This window comes from Lissotriton vulgaris, chromosome 7 (assembly GCF_964263255.1).
Source record: "Lissotriton vulgaris chromosome 7, aLisVul1.2, whole genome shotgun sequence".
Taxonomy (NCBI): Eukaryota; Metazoa; Chordata; class Amphibia; order Caudata; family Salamandridae; genus Lissotriton; species Lissotriton vulgaris.
In genome coordinates, this window is record NC_141695.1 from 950246894 (window position 1) to 950267678 (window position 20785).

The window sequence follows — 20785 nt, forward strand, 5'->3', positions numbered from 1 at the left end:
GCATCTCGAGCACTGCCATCCAAAGGATCATATATTAGCGATTGGTTCAAATTGGTGATGGTCCTAGTGACTTACATTGGGTTTTACTGTGCATATAGCAAAGTCATTAGTTACCTCTATTAAAAAGGGTTTGCTTAGTTTCTATTTTCAGAAGGCACATGATTAAAAAATATTAGCTGATCCATACATCTTCATTATATATTTTTTGGCATTATTTTAAAACGGAAAAGACATTCCAGTATATTGTTCATTTCTCAAAAACATACGATATTTACATAGCAGTGCAGTTATTTCGTTGCTGTTATTGCGGCATAAAAGAATAGACATGTGGTAAGTGCTAAGCCACATCTCCGTGCAAGTATTAAAGTTGTATGTAAAAGGCATTGTCGCCCTGATAAGTGCGTCTGTTTGTACAGATAGTTATTAATAGAAGGGTAGAGGTGCCGTTTGTCGTGTTAGGGTTTATACGAGAAATGGACGAGCGACGTGAACAATTTTATGGGCTGATAACACGCGGAAAAAAAGGACGGCGTGCAGCGGTAATTAAAACATGTGTACACAACAATCGAAGTTGGCGTGTTGTTGATGTGTACCGTGATTTCGGACGATTCCGTCCACGAGGGAGGGGGATGGTATGCATGCGTAATTACAGGAGATGTATGGAGCGAATTAAAACGGCATGCACATGGGACTTACTTGTTAGGCTGATGCCCCTGGTCCTAGGGTTCTTCCGGCATGGTAGGTCTTGGGTTGAATCCCAGCGCTTCCCACAGTCGCGGGAACCCGGTACTTAAAGAGAACGACCCGGAAGTAGTAACTTCAAGAACGGGTTAGTCTTTGAACAATCTTAACTTTGGAGTGTTTATTTATTTATTGCGGTTAAAAGAGCAAGATAAACGTGCCAAAAGTACACCGTGCTAGTTTGGCTTTTATCAACAAAAACGTTTAAGCGAAGGGAAAGAGGTAATTAGCTACGGCATTTGTTCGAAATGGTGTCCCAATCGGCTCGATAAAGCGGGCGCCATTTATAAGAGGTATAGATACCTGCTGAGCATAGGGTCAAGTTTTGGCAGCTTATGTATTATCTTGTACTCATTTAAAGCACAGGAAAAATAATGAGCTGAAGTTCTGAATAACAGATGTGACCTTTCAGTTCTGAGTTACATTAGCATCATCTGTCAAGTGGCAGTTATGGTTTAGCCTCAAGGCATGCAAGAGCAGGGATATGTGCACACATTTTTTGAGCACCTAGGAGTGCATCAGGCTGGGTCCACATCTAATGATCGTTTTTTATAAGAGTGGCTTAAACTATTGTCGTTTTGTAACATCCTTAATATCTCACTTAGAATGTATTGCTACATTAGGTCTCAGCATTTTCACACAAAAAGCTGAGTGGATTTTCTCAGAAAAGTAATCAAACATAGTGGCTATTTCTAGACAAAGTGCACAATTTTACAAACCCAGATGTAGTTGTACATCTCATCTGTTATATATGTAATTTTGTCCATGGCATTATTTCAATATCTCGCATACAGAGAGTGAGAAAAAATCATAGTCTATAGTTTCTCTCAACTGTTGTAGACCTGTGTCTATGTCCATTCGGTTATTGCATCATCTCACAGTAAGAAGCGTGAGATCAGTTACAGCCAGTGATGCCACTCATATTCCTGGTTAAGCCCTTTTGTTACAGTTTCCATCCCAATGATTAATGAGCTCTCTTCTCGACGAAGCATCTGGTCAAAATCTCCTCCTCGTTTGGGGATTTTTAGTCTTTTTAGGCCAACAAAGGTGAAGCTCAAGTTGTTTTTATGATGCTGTAGAAAGTGCTCTACAAGGGACTGTCTAGTGTCTGTACCATGGATATTCCGGTAGTGTTCCTGTATTCGGACTTTCAAAGGTCTTTTAGAACTGCCAATGTAGTGTTGTCCACCAGGGCATGTTATTAGATAGATAACATAGGTACTTTCACAGTTGATGAGATCTTTGATCTTATATTTGTTGCCATTGATTAGGACCTCTTTGGTTCTGGATTTGCCCAATTTGCAGATTGAACAGTTCATGCAAGTGAAAAAACCAATGGTCTGCGATGGAAATGCTCTGGGTTTTGGTTGGATGTCTAGAAAGGATGGACAAATGATATCTCTTAAGTTCCTGCTTCACGAGAAACCCATCTGAGGTTTATCTTGTATTGTATTGGACAGGGTTGGGTTATCTTTCAACAGGTGCCAGTGTTTTTGTAGGGTCTTACGGATATGTTGTTGACCGCTATTGTATTCAGTTGTAAAGCGAATCGTTTGTTTCTTCTCTTGTATTTGGTTGTTGTGCAATAAGCTCTGTAAGACTTGGAAAACAGTAATCTCCTACTTCACCTATCCTCTGAAGAAATACCGGATGACTTGGAATCACTCACTACAACTGCAGATGAACTAGGCATTGACATTTTCCATACTAAACCGAATCCCTTGAAGAAAAAATCAAGATTCACCCCGTCACTACCACCTGGAAACTCGATTGATATGTTTTTCTCTAAAGTAACTGAAGATCTAAATAAGGAATTTGAAATGTACAAAGCCAAGCAAAAATATACCCCAAAAAACATCACAGCCAAAGAAAGACTTGCCTTGGCTGAAATACGACAAAATAAGGATTTGACAATAAAGGAAGCAGACAAAGGGGGAAATGTAGTTATTTTAAATACCTCAGATTACCTCCTAGAAGCACAACGACAATTGGATGACAATACATGTTACCAGGTTTTGGAAAAGAATCCCACGCAACAAATCCAAGAAAGACCTATGGTATGAAAAAGGCCTCCTCAGCATTGAAGAAAAGAATCTCTTATACATCAAAAACCCAGTGGTACCAACTCTGTACCTATTACCTAAGGTGCATAAACCAGGACGAATACCGAAAGGAAGACCTATAATCGCTGGCATTGATTCTGTCTGCTCCAACTTAGGAGCTTTCATTGACGCAGAGCTACAGCCACTAATGAAATCTCTTCCTTCCTTTATCAGGGACACAAAGGATGTACTTCAAAAACTAGAAAATGTAACATGGCAAGAAGACTTTTTCTTAATTGCAATTGACATCGCCAGTCTATATACCTCAATTAAACACTCAGATGGTATAGCTGCTACTAGAAAATACCTGCAAACTCGCTCAGTTCATCTAACGGCGCGCAACAGAATGATCCTTGACTTTCTTGAGTTCTGCCTATTTAACAACTACTTCCTCTTCAATGGGAAATACTATTTACAACTGCGGGGGACTGCAATGGGGGCAAAACTTGCACCCCCATATGCCTGCCTCCTGATGGGAATGGTCGAACAACATTGGCTGTGGCAAGAAAGATCGGAAGATGTGACAGACAACATAATAATGTGGGGTCGTTACATAGACGACATTTTAATGATCTGGCAAGGAACCGAGGACAAACTCAGATCATTTATCAAGTCTATGTCACCGAATCAATGGGGTATTGAAATCACACATAACATCTCGAAAACAGAAATTGAATTTTTGGACCTGTCCATTTACATTTCAGAGAATCAGCTACACACCAAAATCTACAGAAAACCGAGCTCTGCAAACTCCATCTTACATGCCACCAGCAGCCACCCTGCCCACACCATTACAAACATCCTAGGAGGAGAATATAGAAGAGCACGTATGTACTGTAGCTCTGTGGAAGAGTATGAAACGCATTCAGTAAACATAACCGAACGTCTGAGACAAAGAGGTTACAAAGAACAACCACTGACTAAAGCACTCACCAAATTTAAAACATCTGATAGACAGAGCTTATTGCACAACAACCAAATACAAGAGAAGAAACAAACGATTCGCTTTACACCTGAATACAATAGCGGTCAACAACATATCCGTAAGATCCTACAAAAACACTGGCACCTGTTGAAAGATAACCCAACCCTGTCCGATACAATACAAGATAAACCTCAGATGGGTTTCTCGCGAAGCAGGAACTTAAGAGATATAATTTGTCCATCCTTTCAGGACATCCAACCAAAACCCAGAGCATTTCCACCGCAGACCATTGGTTTTTTCACTTGCATGAACTGTTCAATCTGCAAATTGGGCAAATCCAGAACCAAAGAGGTCCTAATCAATGGCAACAAATATAAGATCAAAGATCTCATCAACTGTGAAAGTACCTATGTTATCTATCTAATAACATGCCCTTGTGGACAACACTACATTGGCAGTTCTAAAAGACCTTTGAAAGTCCGAATACAGGAACACTACCGGAATATCCATGGTACAGACACTAGTCAGTCCCTTGTAGAGCACTTTCTACAGCATCATAAAAACAACTTGAGCTTCACCTTTGTTGGCCTAAAAAGACTAAAAATCCCCAAACGAGGAGGAGATTTTGACCAGATGCTTCGTCGAGAAGAGAGCTCATTAATCATTGGGATGGAAACTGTAACAAAAGGGCTTAACCAGGAATATGAGTGGCATCACTGGCTGTAACTGATCTCACGCTTCTTACTGTGAGATGATGCAATAACCGAATGGACATAGACACAGGTCTACAACAGTTGAGAGAAACTATAGACTATGATTTTTTCTCACTCTCTGTATGCGAGATATTGAAATAATGCCATGGACAAAATTACATATATAACAGATGAGATGTACAACTACATCTGGGTTTGTAAAATTGTGCACTTTGTCTAGAAATAGCCACTATGTTTGATTACTTTTCTGAGAAAATCCACTCAGTTTTTTGTGTGAAAATGCTGAGACCTAATGTAGCAATACATTCTAAGTGAGATATTAAGGATGTTACAAAACGACAATAGTTTAAACCACTCTTATAAAAAACGATCATTAGATGTGGACCCAGCCTGATGCACTCTTAGGTGCTCAAAAAATGTGTGCACATATCCCTGCTCTTGCATGCCTTGAGGCTAAACCATAACTGCCACTTGACAGATGATGCTAATGTAACTCAGAACTGAAAGGTCACATCTGTTATTCAGAACTTCAGCTCATTATTTTTCCTGTGCTTTAAATGAGTACAAGATAATACATAAGCTGCCAAAACTTGACCCTATGCTCAGCAGGTATCTATACCTCTTATAAATGGCGCCCGCTTTATCGAGCCGATTGGGACACCATTTCGAACAAATGCCGTAGCTAATTACCTCTTTCCCTTCGCTTAAACGTTTTTGTTGATAAAATCCAAACTAGCACGGTGTACTTTTGGCACGTTTATCTTGCTCTTTTAACCGCAATAAATAAATAAACACTCCAAAATTAAGATTGTTCAAACACTAACCCGTTCTTGAAGTTACTACTTCCGGGTCGTTCTCTTTAAGTACCGGGTTCCCGCGACTGTGGTAAGCGCTGGGATTCAACCCAAGACCTGCCATGCCGGAAGAACCCTAGGACCAGGGGCATCAGCCTAACAAGTAAGTCCCATGTGCATGCCGTTTTAATTCGCTCCATACATCTCCTGTAATTACGCATGCATACCATCTCCCTCCCTCGTGGACGGAAACGTCTGAAATCACGGTACACATCAACAACACGCCAACTTCGATTGTTGTGTACACATGTTTTAATTACCGCTGCACGCCGTCCTGTTTTTCCGCGTGTTATCAGCCCATAAAATTGTTCACGTCGCTCGTCCATTTCTCGTATAAACCCTAACACGACGAACGGCACCTCTACCCTTCTATTAATAACTATCTGTACAAACAGACGCACTTATCAGGGCGACAATGCCTTTTACATACAACTTTAATACTTGCACGGAGATGTGGCTTAGCACTTACCACATGTCTATTCTTTTATGCCGCAATAACAGCAACAAAATAACTGCACTGCTATGTAAATATTGTATGTTTTTGAGAAATAAACAATATACTGGAATGTCTTTTCCGTTTTAAAATAATGCCAAAAAATATATAATGAAGATGTATGGATCAGCTAATATTTTTTAATCATGTGCCTTCTGAAAATAGAAACTAAGCAAACCCTTTTTAATAGAGGTAACTAATGACTTTGCTATATGCACAGTAAAACCCAATGTAAGTCACTAGGACCATCACCAATTTGAACCAATCGCTAATATATGATCCTTTGGATGGCAGTGCTCGAGATGCAGGCACAACAGCCATGCTTAAAACAAATTGAATAATAGCCACTACCACCAATGGGTTAGATAAATCTCATGTAAGATATCACGAACCCGGATATCCACGTTTGCAAAAAATTGTTTCATAGACAGATGCTTTTATATAGTGCAAGCTTGTCTGGACTTCTTACAATGTTTTATCTAAACATGCTATATATCGGATGTTAAAACAATCGTACTTATGAATTGTTTTGTTTGAATTGACAGAAATTGTTTTACCTTGAAGAATTATATTTTCGTATTTGGGACACTGTTAATATATGGAAACGACAACTGTCTACGTGATTTAGCCAACCTAGGTATTATGATTGTATCCCATTTATTAATTGCACCTTTTCTACCGATTTACCCTTCTTTGTTCTGGCACTTTGGGATCTTTTTCTTGATTGACCAATTGAATATCATGACACCTTTCTTCTACGCTTACTAGATCTTGCCGTCTTTTTAAAATAATTCAAAAAAACACGTATATCGTTTCTCTCTGAATTTTCTTCTGCGCGGCTCTGGACCTTTCAAAATCACTACATTTGACTTAAGAATCATCACCTCTCTTTGAGCATGAAGATAAGCTTTTTTCTTACTATGGTATCACAAAATTACGTTAACCACTTCTCACACTAGATGTTTCTTCTGTTTTCTCTTGGGGTGAACTGCTCTCAGACCACACAACTAAAACATTCTCTCTTATCCCCTTCAACAGCCTTGAGAAAGCCCCGGCGCAAATCGCCAAGAGGGGGCGAAACACGTGTCGGCTGTCCTTGTTCTATGAATAAAAATAAAGGAACTTCACTGCAAACAAAAATGTCTCTGTCCACCATTTCATGATCTGGAAAGAATGGATATTAATCTTGGAAAACTGATGTAATTCTATGTGGAGAACACACTTACCACTTTTCAAAACTGTTTCTTCATTTGAAGCTCAAGAGGTCCAGAGCTTCGAGTGTGTCTCCACCCACCCATCAACACTACTTATTCAAGTGTTGTTTCAAGCCTTAAAATCCCTGGACCTTTGCTACCCTATTCACAATCCCTTATGGTGTCTGGTTGTAAGTCAACCTTGTTAGACAAGCTATCCTAGGGGTAGCATGGACTAAGCAGCCTTAAAGGCTTAACTTAAGAGGTCGTGTTAAGCGAGCTGTTTTACCACATACAATCCTGTATTACCAAATGAAAGGACACCACACAAGTATATATTATAAAAATATATGTGTTTATTTCTAAATTAATCCCCAGTACTCTTTTTGAGCAAAGGGGCACAAGTGTTAAATCAAAAGCACAGTATAACATATAAAGTTGCACAATTATGGATGAGGGCGGGTGGCCACTCAAACCATATACTAAAGAAATGGTATAAGAGATACCAATCGAACAGTGGTTAGCTCTAGGGCCTAGAGAATTGCTGGGAGCAGTCAGGACTAGCAATTCTGAAGTCGGGAGAAGCCCGCAGGACTCGGGTGCAGCACGTAAAGTGCGGCTTGCACCAATGCAATGTCTATGGTGCGTAAAAGTTACACAAAGTTAGTTTAAGGACACTTCCGCTGAACCTAGAGGAACAAAACTTTAGACACAGACCCTAGAGGTGTGTACCAGTGTGGGAACACCGGCGTTGCAATGTTACCTCACCCACAAGAAGCAGGTGCATCGGGTCGAAGTGGCGTCGGGTTTTGACACGCAGGCTCTTGGTGCTTGAAGCTGAAGATGCTGCAGGCGATGTGAAGGAGGAGTGTCCGGTGGATCCAAGGGTGGATCTGAAGTGGTGAAGACCTGAAAGCAGAGGGGACAATGTTCAAAGTCACTGACCAGTGACCACCGTGGAACCAGATTGGAACCAGGCAAAGTTGGGTGCAAACAGGTGATGATGTGTTGCTTCTCTCTGCAGCCACGTGGACACGAAGAGGTCAAGAACGTCCAGGAGTCGATCACGAGCTGTCCCACAGAGGCTCTAGCTGATGGCGGTGTCGGCAACTCGATTGAAGCAAAAAAAGCCTTGGCTAATGCAAGCCACAGGGAAAGTAAAAAAGGCTTATTACTCGGGCCAGCAAGGTCAGAGCGGGTAATCCTTTCTACAGGAGCGAGGGCAGGTCTGGAGCAACTAGACCCACAGTGTAAATTGTAGGTTTTGTCACCAAGACGGCCGCTGACCACGTGGCAAGTGGCCGGGAGGGCAAGTCGAGTGGCACAAAACAAAAGGGCCCCACGCAGATCGTTAAGATGCTGGAGGGCTGATCTTTGTTGCAAATGCTGCTCAGTTGAGGGGCTTCTTAAACCCCAAAGTACAGAGTCACGGGTGCCTCGGGTGCTGCGCAGTCAGCATCTCGGGGGTCTTTCAAGATGTCCGGTCCCACGTCTCTCGGTGCCTCCATGGGTCCCTTCTTTGCAGAAACTGTGAATCGAGCTGTGGGAAGTCTGGGAAGCTGGGTCTTGTCAGGCTTTGCACTCGGGCTCCGGCGGGAGGCGGTGGCAGAGCAGATGTCGAGGTGCTGGGTGGTGCCTGTGTTCACAGGGTGGCCCCTCCTAGGCCACAAGGGAGATGCTCTTCAGTCTTCTGTTCATCAGAATGTCGAAGTCCAGTCGTCTTCTTAGTTTAAAGGTGATTTCAGGATGATCTGCTGTGCTAGGGCACTGCTCCCACTCTTATTCCAATCTGAGGGGTGGATCTCCTGCTAGGTCCCTCCCTATGGGTGGGACCAGGAAGGGGGCCGGTTACACCCCCTTTCCTTTGTCCAGGTCACACTGGAGCTGGGGCTGGTGTGCCCCAGAACCGGTTTGACCGGATTATGCAAGGGGAAGCCTTGTGCTCCCCAGGCACTGTCTGGTTTCTTTCAAACCTCCCTGCTACAATCCACTATCTCCTGTCTGGGGTGGTGTGACACCTCCCTGTGACAGGAAAGCCTTTGTCCAGGCCTCCTCTGCTGAGTTTCGGTCAGCAGCAGGAGGTCAGACATGTGTCTGTGGCAGAAGCATCCATTTTGTGGATCTGAGGCTCTTTTAAAAATCAACCGCGTTTTAGCAAAAGTAACATGTCGTCCCCTCTAGAGGGGTGGAATGCTACCCCCATTGCCAGGACTGGCGAGGGGGTAGTATTCCAATTCGTATTACACCTTACACGACATGTTTTGATAAAGCCAAACCAAAGTTGACATATAACCGCAAGGATTATAATGCACTGAATAGTATATGGTTTGGCATTATCCCGGAACAGCTAAGGGAATTGGTCCCGACAGCTGCAGACAGGCTCAGCTCATGCTAGAACACCATCTCACATTAAACCACGCACTCTGCCTTCAGGATTGTTAAGGCCTGCCATAGGAGTGGCTCACAGGTTTATATGTGTCCAGATAGGTTTAGATATAGGCATACTATATCTAAGCAAGGGGTGATTACACCACCTTGCCCCAGCTGAGTGATCAGCCAGTTGTGTCAATTTTAGATAGCCAGCCAGGGGTGGCAAAAGATATGCTGCAGCCCCTGGTAGGCCTTGGATGCACCTATGCCCTGGGCACCTATAGTGCTCTGTACAGGGGCTGATAAGGTGACCCAAGCCAATCTAGTTATGCACCTAGGGTACATGGAATCCATTTTACAGAGAGAGCAGATAGCCTGGGGCCCTGATTAGCAGGGAACCAGGCCAACTAAGTCAAAAACCAGCTAAACACAAGGCAAAAAATCTGGGGTAACCATAGTCAGGTAGCCACCTTCCTACAATCGTGAAAGTGAAAATAATGTATAGTTGGCATGCTTCTAGGGATTTGTAGTGATGCTCTAGTTGTTCCGCCGAGCGCCGCAAGGGATAACGGAAACGTCAAGCGATGACGTCAGAGTGCCGCGGTACGAAGCGGCAATTTCACGCTTTCCCGGCGCTCGGGAATAAAGAGTTTTAAACACGCACAACCAAGCTTCTGTGCAATTATTTACAGTGGAAAAGCACTGTTACAATGGCGACAAGGCTGAGAGACGCTGCAGCCGCTAATTTAGCAGCGTGAGGACCCAGCTAAATACAAGACCCCGAGCACGGCAGAGGGAGCAAAGACCCCGCGAAGGGGGGATCAGCAACGCTCATGCTGACAGACGGTTCTCGAGGGCGCCAGCTACAATTAGAGAAGGTAGCCACCTAAACCCCTGACCCAGCAGGCACGTGTATGCCACAACACCCCTCCACAGGCACCACTGGCAAGCCCAGCACAAAGGGGGCCACAGTGAGCCTGGTGCAGCAGGACACAAACTCCCGCCCACTGGACAAACATAAATTGAGGACTGCCCGGGCACAGCAAACAGGAGGCAGTGGGCAGCAAGACCTCCACAACATGAGTACAGTGAGGCAGTCTGCCTCAGGAGGCCACCAGAGAGAGCAAGGGCTCGGGCAGGAGAAGGGGGGTGCCCCAAGGTCAGCCAAACCATGATAGATTACAGCGCTGGATTCCCCAGGTGGTTCCCGAGGAGGGGAAGGAAGCCCCGGGGAGTCCACCAGGTGTGGCAGCACTGCAGATCCCTGTCCAACGTAACGGAGAGAAAATGTGCACGCTATTGTCCTCCCTTACCAGTTTAGTCCCCTTCCTACCTAAGAGAGGAGAACCAGCCATGCCGTGGGAAGACTGGAAAAGGTACTTCCTGAACTACCTATCCGCCCTAGAAGAAGAAAGCGACGGGGCGTACTCAAGCTCCAGGAGGAAGAAAATACTTCTCCACAACCTAGGCCCAGAAGGCATCAGGGTATACGACAACCTAGTGAAGAAAACCAGGCTTCCTACAGACACGGATAAGTTCCAACGTGCGTTGGATGATCTAGACTCGCACTACTGTCCGGTAATATGCATAGCCATAGACAGATGCAATTTTTTCCAGAGGAAACAAAGCGGGGGGAATCGATCGACGAATATGTAGCAGCACTGGAGAAGCTGGCAGTGACGTGAAAGTTTGGAACGCTGCATGACGAACTAATCAGGGATCAGATCATAATGCACACCTCCAACTCAGCCATCCAAGAGAATCTGTGGGTAAAAGGGAGATGCCCCCCTCAAAGAAGTAGTGGCACTGGTAAAGAAAGGGGAGCTGTCTAAGAGGTGCACGGAAGCGGCGAGAAAGGAGACAGTCAGCAAAAGGGTAGTATGCAAGGTGTCAGACAGAAACAGACTAGCAACAACCCAACAAGCTTCACCGCCCAACGCAAGGTATCAGAAGAAGAAATACCCTCAGAGAACTATTGGAACACAAAGACCACAAGGAGACAACAAGAATAATTGCTACCGGTGTGGAAGCCAAAAACATGCTAGCAACAACAAAGTCTGCCCAGCCTTCACGGCCAAATGCTCATTCTGTGGAATAATGGGACACTACGAAAAGGTGTGCAGGCGCAAGCTCAGGAGGACGGAGGTGAAGTACGTGGTTCAAGACTACGAAGAGGAAGAAGAGACACCAGGAGACGAAGAAGCAGGAGAAGAAGTCTTGTGCGTAGATGACCAAGTCCTCTGAATAGACTGCATGAGATCCAAGAAGCCTGTACTACAAATGACGATCGGCGGAGTACAAATCAATATAGTGGCGGATTCAGGTTCCCCGTACACTATAGTTCAGAGAACTGTGTGGAAAAGAGACTTTGAACACATGACAAAGGCAGGCTTAAGTCCACCTGACATACGTCCAGTCACGTACACAGGCGAACCCATACCCATGGTAGGGTATTGTCCTCTCAGGTTTGAGTTCAAAGGTGGAACAGCGGATGGCAAGCTGTACGTTGCCGAGAAGGGACCTTCTGTTCTGGGATGGATAGATCAAGGGGCCCTAGGAATCCAACTTAACCCAGGAGGAGTCACCCAAGTTCTAATGACGGATACAGAATAAGAGTACACATGGAAGAAAGAATATCCAGAGGTCTTCAAGGGAACCATAGGTCAGATGACCAAATTCACACACAAAATACGATTAAAGGATGGTGCACAACCGGTAAGCCACAAAGTCTGCAACATTCCCTTCAGAATCCGGGAGGCGGTGCAGGAAGAACTATTACGTCTGGAAAAGAATGGAATCATAGAAACAATTGAATGTGCCGAGTGGCTCGCGCCCCTCGTTGTCACTCAGAAACCCAACAGGAAGGTACGGCTGTGTGTGGATCTAAGGGAACTTAACAAAAACATATGGGTGGACCAGTTGCCACTGCCCCGGATAAATGAGATTCTATCTAAGACGAAAGGGATAAAGTGGTTCTCCACCGTGGATCTCTCATCTGCATACCATCAAATTGCCCTAGATCCTTCATGCAGTCACCTAACATCATTCATAACACCATTCGGATGCTACAAATTCCTTAGAATGGCATTCGGATCAGCATCGGCAGCAGCGGTGTTTCAAAAACTCATGCATAAACTGTTTCAAAAAGTGGAAGGAGTACAATACTTCCAAGACGATATCCTCGTAATGGGAAAGTCAAAGAACGACCACGACACAAAGCTATACTCCGTATTAACCATTCTGGCGCAAAACGGACTCACCGCGGAGTGGGCAAAATGCAAGTTCGGTGTAAGTTCTGTGACATACTTGGGTCATGAGATCAGTGAAAGGGGAATAGAACCGAAGAGAGCCAATTTATCAGCCATCAAAGACGCACTCACACCCACAAAAAGGAGGATATTTGCTCGTTTCTAGGTATGGCAGAGTTCTACAGTAAATTTGTCCCACACTTTGCTTCCAAAACCCATCATCTGAGACAACTCTTGAAGGAAATGAACTCATTCAAATGGTCCAGCGATGAGCAAATGGAGTTTGATTAACTGAAACAAGACATCTGCAAAGCCAGACCCCTTAAAGGATTTGACCAAGCTGCCTTGTCCATACTGACCACCGATGCTAGCAACAAGGGACTGGGGGCAGTGTTGATGCAGAGGTCACAGGAGGGAGAAGTCACCCCATCAGCTTTGCCTCAAGGTCGTTAGCGCCCAATGAAGAAAAGTTCAGCATGATAGAAAAGGAAATGCTGGCAACAGTATGGGCCATGGAGAGATTTAGGCAGTTTTTATGAGGCTCCAGCTTCTTTCTCTGCACGGACAACAAACCGCTAGTGAAAGTTCTCACCTCCAGTGGGCGACCTCCCCCGCATAGCAAAAATGACCCTGAGGTTATTGGATTACGTATATGAAGTGGAATACATACCGGGAAACAGAAACAAAGTGGCTGATTTCTTGAGCAGAGCGGCAGCTATGGAGCCGGTGGCAGATCAAGAGCCCTCAGGATGGGAGGGCTACATGGTGGCGTCGACACAAGACCATGAAACCATAATCAGTGCAAGAGAATGGGAAGAAGCATACAAGCAAGACGAGACTTTGAAGGCGGTGAAGTGCTACGTGTCATGCGGCTGGCCGAACAAGAAACACCTAGACAGCCAGCAGAGAAAATTCTGGGAAGTTCGAGAGGAACTGTCGATTGGAGACAATCCAGTGTTCCTACTAAGAGGAGACAAAGTTGTACCCCCTCAGACTTTAGTGGAACACCTCCTAACTATTCTACATGAGGGACGCCTTGGAATAATGAACACCAAAGCCAGGGCGAAGCAGGCTTATTAGTGGCCTGCCATGGACAGTCAAGTGGAGAGACATGTCCGAAAGCGTGAACCATGCAGCAGGGCGGAAAAAACACAGGTCTTACTGCGGCCGCCGTTGGGAAGATTCGCATGTCCCTCCAGTCATTGGGAGATGCTGGCGGTGGACATATTAGGCCCCATTCTGGATGCCAATGGAGTGCCCAAATATGCTATAGTACTGGAGGACAGGTATTCCAAATGGCCGGAAGTAGAAGTATGTGAAACTGCGGACACTGAAGCAGTGCTTTCTTTCCTCACATCCACCTTCTTGAGAGAAGGAATTTCTAAAGTGATCACATGCGACAATGGACCGCAATTCGTGTCCGCTAAATGGGATGCATTCATGGTCCGAAATGGGATAGAAGTAAAACACACCCTAGTCTACCACCCAGCGGGGAACGGATTAACAGAGAGGTTTAATAGAGTGATAATGGGGTCAGTTCAAGCAGCATTAAGTGCAGGGCAAGATTGGGAGAAGGAGCTCCAAAGGATGTTATGGGTGTATCGCATTACCCCTGCAAGCACAGGATATAGCCCCTTCAGAATACTGCGTGGACAAGACCCATTTACAAAGGACAATCTGGCGTGGAAACATCTTATAGTCCAAAGCAAGTGGTTCCCGGCAGTCGCACATCGGAATATTGAGGAGGCACAGGCCTTGTATACAGAACATTGCAACCAATGACGGAATGTCAAAGAGGTGGCCCTAGAAAAGGGCGAGTGGGTACGAGTGAAACAGGCGGTGTTGAAGAAGAAGGGAGACAGCAAGTTCACCCCTCCACTGCAAGTAGGGGAGCTGTATGCCAGGTCGGCTTTGCTGAACGATGGTAAAGTGCGGTCACAAGACAGGATGGCGAAGTGTAACAAAATCATGAAATGGGAAGTTCCAGATGAGTGGAGTTCGCTCACTCCTGAGGGAAGTGAAGGAACTGGAACGGCCGAAGCAACAGAGTCCAATGAGCCTTGGACCAGTCCTCTTCGTTGGAGCAATGAAGACCAGAATGATCAGAAGGAAGGTGAAGAAATGGGTAGAACCAACCAGGTTGCGTCATAGAGCCCAGGTGGGGAAGGACAAGGGAGTGAACAGTGACAGACAGTGGACATGGCGTTAGCTGCAGCCCTGAATGAGTAAGAACAAGGTCCAGCAGAGTGGTTAGAGCGCCAAAGAAATTTGAGGACTTTAACATGGAAACCAAGAAAGACTGTTCCTTCATTAGACTTGCCTATGACGTAACCTCCCTGGCTGCTGATATTGTGTGTAATGTTCATACTGTTGTTGATAATGTTAAAGGGGGGAGATATGTGGTGACGATCTAGTTGTTCTGCCGAGCACCGCAAGGGATGACGGGAACGTCAAGCGATGACGTCAGAGTGCCGCGGTACGAAGCGGCGATTTCACGCTTTCCCGGCGCTCGGGAATAAAGAGTTATAAACATGCACAACCAAGCTTCTGTGCATTTATTTACGGTGGAAAAGCACTGTTACAGGATTCAATTGTTAGGACTGAGAGAAACCCCTCCCCAAAATAATGCTGTAGAGCCCTACACTCTAAACGGGATTGTGTAATAACACGAAGTTGTCTTTCCAAAACTGAAACAAGACCCACCTGGTCTGGCGTGGCACGGTCAAAACACACCATAACTTGAAATGGGCTCCTAAGGTTCAAGGTTGGCAGTTCGAGACAGCAGATTGTATCCTTGCCTTATTCAATAAAGTTGTTTTTTTAAATAGACTTCAGCCAATCAATTGAGGTTTATGAAAATGTAAGACCCACGCAATTACTCAGCCACACCTCTAGGTATTTTATGACTTAGTCATTTGTATAGTGTACAGTCTACCATTAACATGCCCCTTGGGTTAAAAAATGTATGGGTAACTTGTAACCCTTTATTTTATGATTTCACCATAGGCCGCCATCTTAATTGCCTTTTAAATCTGTATAATCAGAAGAGTAAACCAGACCATTTATAAATGGCTATTTCTTATGAACGGTACGAAATGTTCAACAATAGTATAGCTCTTCAATCCCTAATGGCACAGCACACAGGATAATGTGCTGCCTGGCTAAACGCTTATAAGGTTGTAAGGGCAAGACCTATTGGCTATGCCAATGCTTTTTCTATCATGTCCTCTATTACAGCCGCAATTCCTGCAATGGTTTCTGGGGTCAGATGGTACAGTGGTGTTCTTGAAAACACTGCATTTGCCTTTATGGTAATCTGAACCAGTTCTTTTCCTTTAATCAATCCAATGTATTTTCCTGTGAAGTCCCGTACTTCTGGGTTCACAGTTTCTCTCAAATCAGCAGATAATTCTTCAGTTGTCATTAATGGAAACAAGCCTACAACTGTCTTTTGTTGAACCGTTTTAAATTCCACCTCCTCATCATGAGTTTGAAACTCGACACTTTCTGGTGTACAATATATTGTACAATTTAATTTGCACAATAAATCTCTCCATAACAAGTTTACAGGACTTGTGTCACAGACAACACATTGGTGATTTTCTTCAAATGAGCCTATTTTTACAGGGACTTTCTCTGAAACTAGATTACTAATCTGTTTTTCTGAAACTCCTACAACTTGGATCTTCTTTCCCGAGAAGAGTAGGTCTGGGACTTCCACAGTTCCAACAGTGGATTTGGCAGCACCAGTAACTATATGAAACAATGGGTGGCTGATCATCTCGCCTTCTATAAATGGACCACTGGGGTGTACATCTAACTCTGCGCCAAGAACGCAAACTTACTCCTTCCTCAGGCACTTCATTGAGAGGAATATGAGCTTGAACCATCATTCTTAAAAACTGGAAATTACTGTAAAGCATTCTGATTTGCAAATTGTTGGGATGCATTTTGATTTGTCTCTTGGAAAGAATTCTCATTTGACTTTAACATGTGGTTCAACTTAAATCTAGGGTTTCACATATTCTGTAGGACAATGTGAGGCTGTGGGACCTGCATCATAGGGACTTGTATTTGCATGGGCACCTTCATCTGTTATACTGACATGTTCTTCATCTGTAATCCCCTCTGCAATGGTACGTTTTTGTTTGCATTATCAGGATTAAAACTACACTCCCTCTTCCAAAGCCCGACCGTATAACATATGTGACAGGGAGCAATTTTCTTTAATGCTGCAACCTCCATTTCTGAACCTCGGTCAATAGGCACACCTGTACCTTGTGAACCACAAAAACCTCATGGATTCCCCTGAAAACCAGTCTGTGAAACAACAAACACCTTGCATACCGCCTTGATTCCTTGTAATAGAAGAATTCTGGAAACCTTTCTGAGACAATTTTGTTTGAGACAACATACATTTCTCTTTAATCTTTTTCTGTTTCATTTCTAATTCGTCACTGCAATATTTAGCATACCTCTGGATCTTATCAAGTGATTTGTTCTGCCAGCAAATTACATCCTGGGTTTTATGCGAATTGATCTCTGGTCTCAATCCTAAAACAAACTGAGCTATAAAATCCTCATGTCCGTCTCTTCAGGGTATTCTATTACACCGTGCTGCTGAAAAACCTGCAACAAACGCTCATAATACTCATGAACTGACTCATTTGCTTCTTATGTTGCTTGATTAATTTTCAACCAAACTAAGGGCCTGATTTAGATCTCCGCAGATGGGTTACTCCGTCACAACGGTGATGGATATCCCGTCCATCGAAATATGAAATTCCATAGGATATAATGGGATTTAAATTTTGGCAGACAGGATATCTGTCATCGTTGTGATGGAGTAACCTGTCCTCTGAGATTTAAATCAAGTCTTTTGGATGCAAAAACAACAGTTGATGGACAGAATGCAGAACAATGTCATACATTCACCCCAGTACAAAGATCTGGGCCTAAATCCATCGATTTTTTGCACTCCACACCACCCCAGTTTAGACATGGCCATATGCAAATCAGTCTTGACCCAGTGCCTCATGGGAGCAGTTCAGCCTGAACTGCCAAGCCAGGTCCTCCCTGGTCTGGAAACAAGCAGGGTCAAGAGTGATTTGCATATGGCCAGGTAAAAACTGGGGTGGCATGGTGAGCAAAAGAATGATGTATTTAACCGAGATCTCTTGACTGGTGGTGAATGTTTTAATTTGTTCTGCATTCCGTCCATCAATTGTGTGTCTTGCTAAGTTTTTTGGAGACACTCTGGGCCATATTATCAAGAAAGGGCGATACATTATCAACACTTTTATCGGCAGGAAACTGCTGCTAAAGCGGCAATAATGGGCTTAATAATATGCCCTTGTGAATTCCCATAGAAGCCCAGGTTCTGGTGTTAACCTGGGCTTCTATGGGAATTCACAAGGGCATATTATCAAGCCCATTATCGCCGCTTTAGCGGCAGTTTACTGCCGATAGAAGCCGCGATAATCTCTCGCCCTTTCTTGATAATATGGCCCTCTATCTTTCAGGAAAGTAATCACTGCTTTTTATTTCTCCACAGGAGATGATGCATTAGCATGTGCATATCTTTCTGGCTCTTCATGTTGCCATTGTACAGTAGTCTTACACTCAGCCCATAAATCACTTGGCACCAAAGTGTCAAAGAATGTATCCAAATCAGTCCACAATACTTTTCACAAATTGATCAATTTATGTATACCACTCAATCAATCAATCAAACAAATTTGTATAGCGCGCTACTCTCCCGCTAGGGTCTCAAGGCGCTGGGAGGAGGGGGGTGGGGAGCGGCTACTGCTCGAACAGCCAGGTCTTGAGTTGCTTCCTGAAGGAGAGATGGTCCTGGGTCAGCCGTAGGTGGGTGGGGAGGGAGTTCCATGTCTTGGCTGCCAGGTAGGAGAAGGATCTTCCTCCGGCGGTGGCTTTGCAAATTCGTTGGATGGTGGCGAGGGCGAGGCTGGCGGATCGGAGCTAGTGGGTGGGTGTGTAGAATGTGAGGCGGCTGATGAGGTATTTGGGGCCCATGTCGTGGAGAGCCTTGTGTGCGTGGGTGAGGAGTCTGAACGTGATCCTCTTGCTGAAGGGGAGCCAGTGCAGGTCTTTCAGATGGGCAGAGATGTGGCTGTGATGGGGGATGTCCAGGATGAGTCGTGCCGAAGCGTTCTGTATGCGCTGGAGTCTTTTCTGGAGTTTGGCTGTGGTTCCAGCGTAGAGGGTGTTCCCGTAGTCCAGACGGCTGGTGACGAGGGCCTGGGTGACTGTCTTCCTGGTTTCGGTGGGGATCCACTGGAAGATCTTTCGGAGCATGCGCAGCGTGATAAAACAGGTTGACAAGACGGCGTTGACTTGCTTGGTCATCGTGAGGGAGGAGTCCAGGATAAAGCCCAGGTTGCGTGCATGGTCCGTTGGCTTGGGGGCGGTGCCCAGGGCAGGGGGCCACCAGGAGTCGTCCGAGACAGAGGGGGATGGTCCCAGGATGAGGACTTCCGTCTTGTCTGAGTTCAGTTTCAGACGGCTGAGCTTCATCCATTCCACGACGTCTTTCATTCCTTCCTGGAGGCTGGCTCTGGCGGTGGCGGGGTCATTGGTGAGGGAGAGGATCAGCTGGGTGTCGTCAGCATAGGAGATGAAGTTAAGGTTGTGTTGGCGTGCGATGGCTGCGAGGGGGCTCATGCAGAAGTTGAAGAGGGTGGAGCTGAGCGAGGATCCTTGCAGAACGCCCCAGAAGACTTCGGTGGCCGTGGATCGGAACGGGGGGAGGCGGACTCTCTGTGTTCTTCCAGCGAGGAACGAGATGATCCACTTCAAGGCCGTTCCTTGGATTCCGGTGTTGCTGAGGCGCTGCATCAGGCTGCGGTGGCATACGGTGTCGAAAGTTGCTGAGAGGTCCAGGAGGATGAGGACAGCTGTTTCCCCGTTGTCGAACAGGGACCTGATGTCGTCGGTAGCTGCGATGAGGGCGGTCTCGGTGCTGTGGTTTGCTCGGAAACCGGACTGCGAGGGGTCGAGGGATCCGTTTGTCTCGAGGAAGGTAGAGAGTTGTTTGTTCACGGTCTACTCAATGACTTTGGGAGGAGCGAGATGGGGCGGAAGTTCTTGAGGTCCGTGGGGTCCGCGGTGGGTTTCTTCAGGAGGGCGCTGAGCTCGGCATGCTTCCAGCTCTACGGGAAGGTGGCGGATGAGAAGGAGCTGTTAATGATGTCCCGGAGTTGGGGTGCGATGGTGAAGTCAGCTTTGTTAAAGATGTGGTGTGGGCATGGGTCGGTTGGGGAGCCGGAGTGGATGGTGTTTATCGTGCGGGTGGTGTCTTCGGTGCTGACCGAGGTCCAGGTGCAGAGGGTGGTGGTGGGGGGCGCTGGTTCAGTGGTTGGGTGCGTGGTCTGTGCCCCGAAGCTGTTGTGTATGTCGGCGATCTTGTGGTAAAAGAATGAGGCGAGTGAGTAGCAGAGGTCTTGCGAGGGTGCGATGTCGTTGTTGCAGGTGCTGGGGTTGGAGAGCTCTTTAACAATGCTGAAGAGTTCCTTGCTGTTGTGGGTGTTGTTGTCCAGTCGTTCTTTGAATGTTGTCCTTTTGGTGGTGCGGATCAACCGGTGGTGTTTGTGGGTGGCGTTCCTGAGGGCCGTCATGTTTTCTGTTGTCTGGACGTGGCGCCAGGCTTTCTCGAGTGTGCAGCAGGTTTTCTTGGAGTTTTTGAGGTTGTTGGTGAACCACGAGGCTTTCTTGCTGCCGGGTCTGCTGGGAGGGTTCTTCAGTGGTGCGAGGTCATCGGCGCACTGTGTGAGGTTGCGGGCTGCTTCGTTGGGGTTCGTCGTGTTGGTGGGAGGGTTCTGGCTGAGGGAGGTGGTGAGCTGGTCGGCGGTGATCTTGCTCCAGCTTCTGCGGGGAACCTGTTGCGGGTGGTGGTGGGTCGTGGTTCTCCTGACCTTGAAGTGGAAGCAGCTGTGATCTGTCCAGTGTAGTCTGGTGGAGTGGCTGCAGGAGATGCACTTGCTGGAGGAGAAGATGGGGTCAAGCGTGTGGCCGGCGTAGTGGGTGGGGGTGTTCACCGGTTGCTTGAGTCCGAGGTTGGCGAGGTTGTCCAGCAGGGTGGCGGTGTTGCTGTCATTGTTGTTCTCCAGGTGGAAGTTGAGGTCCC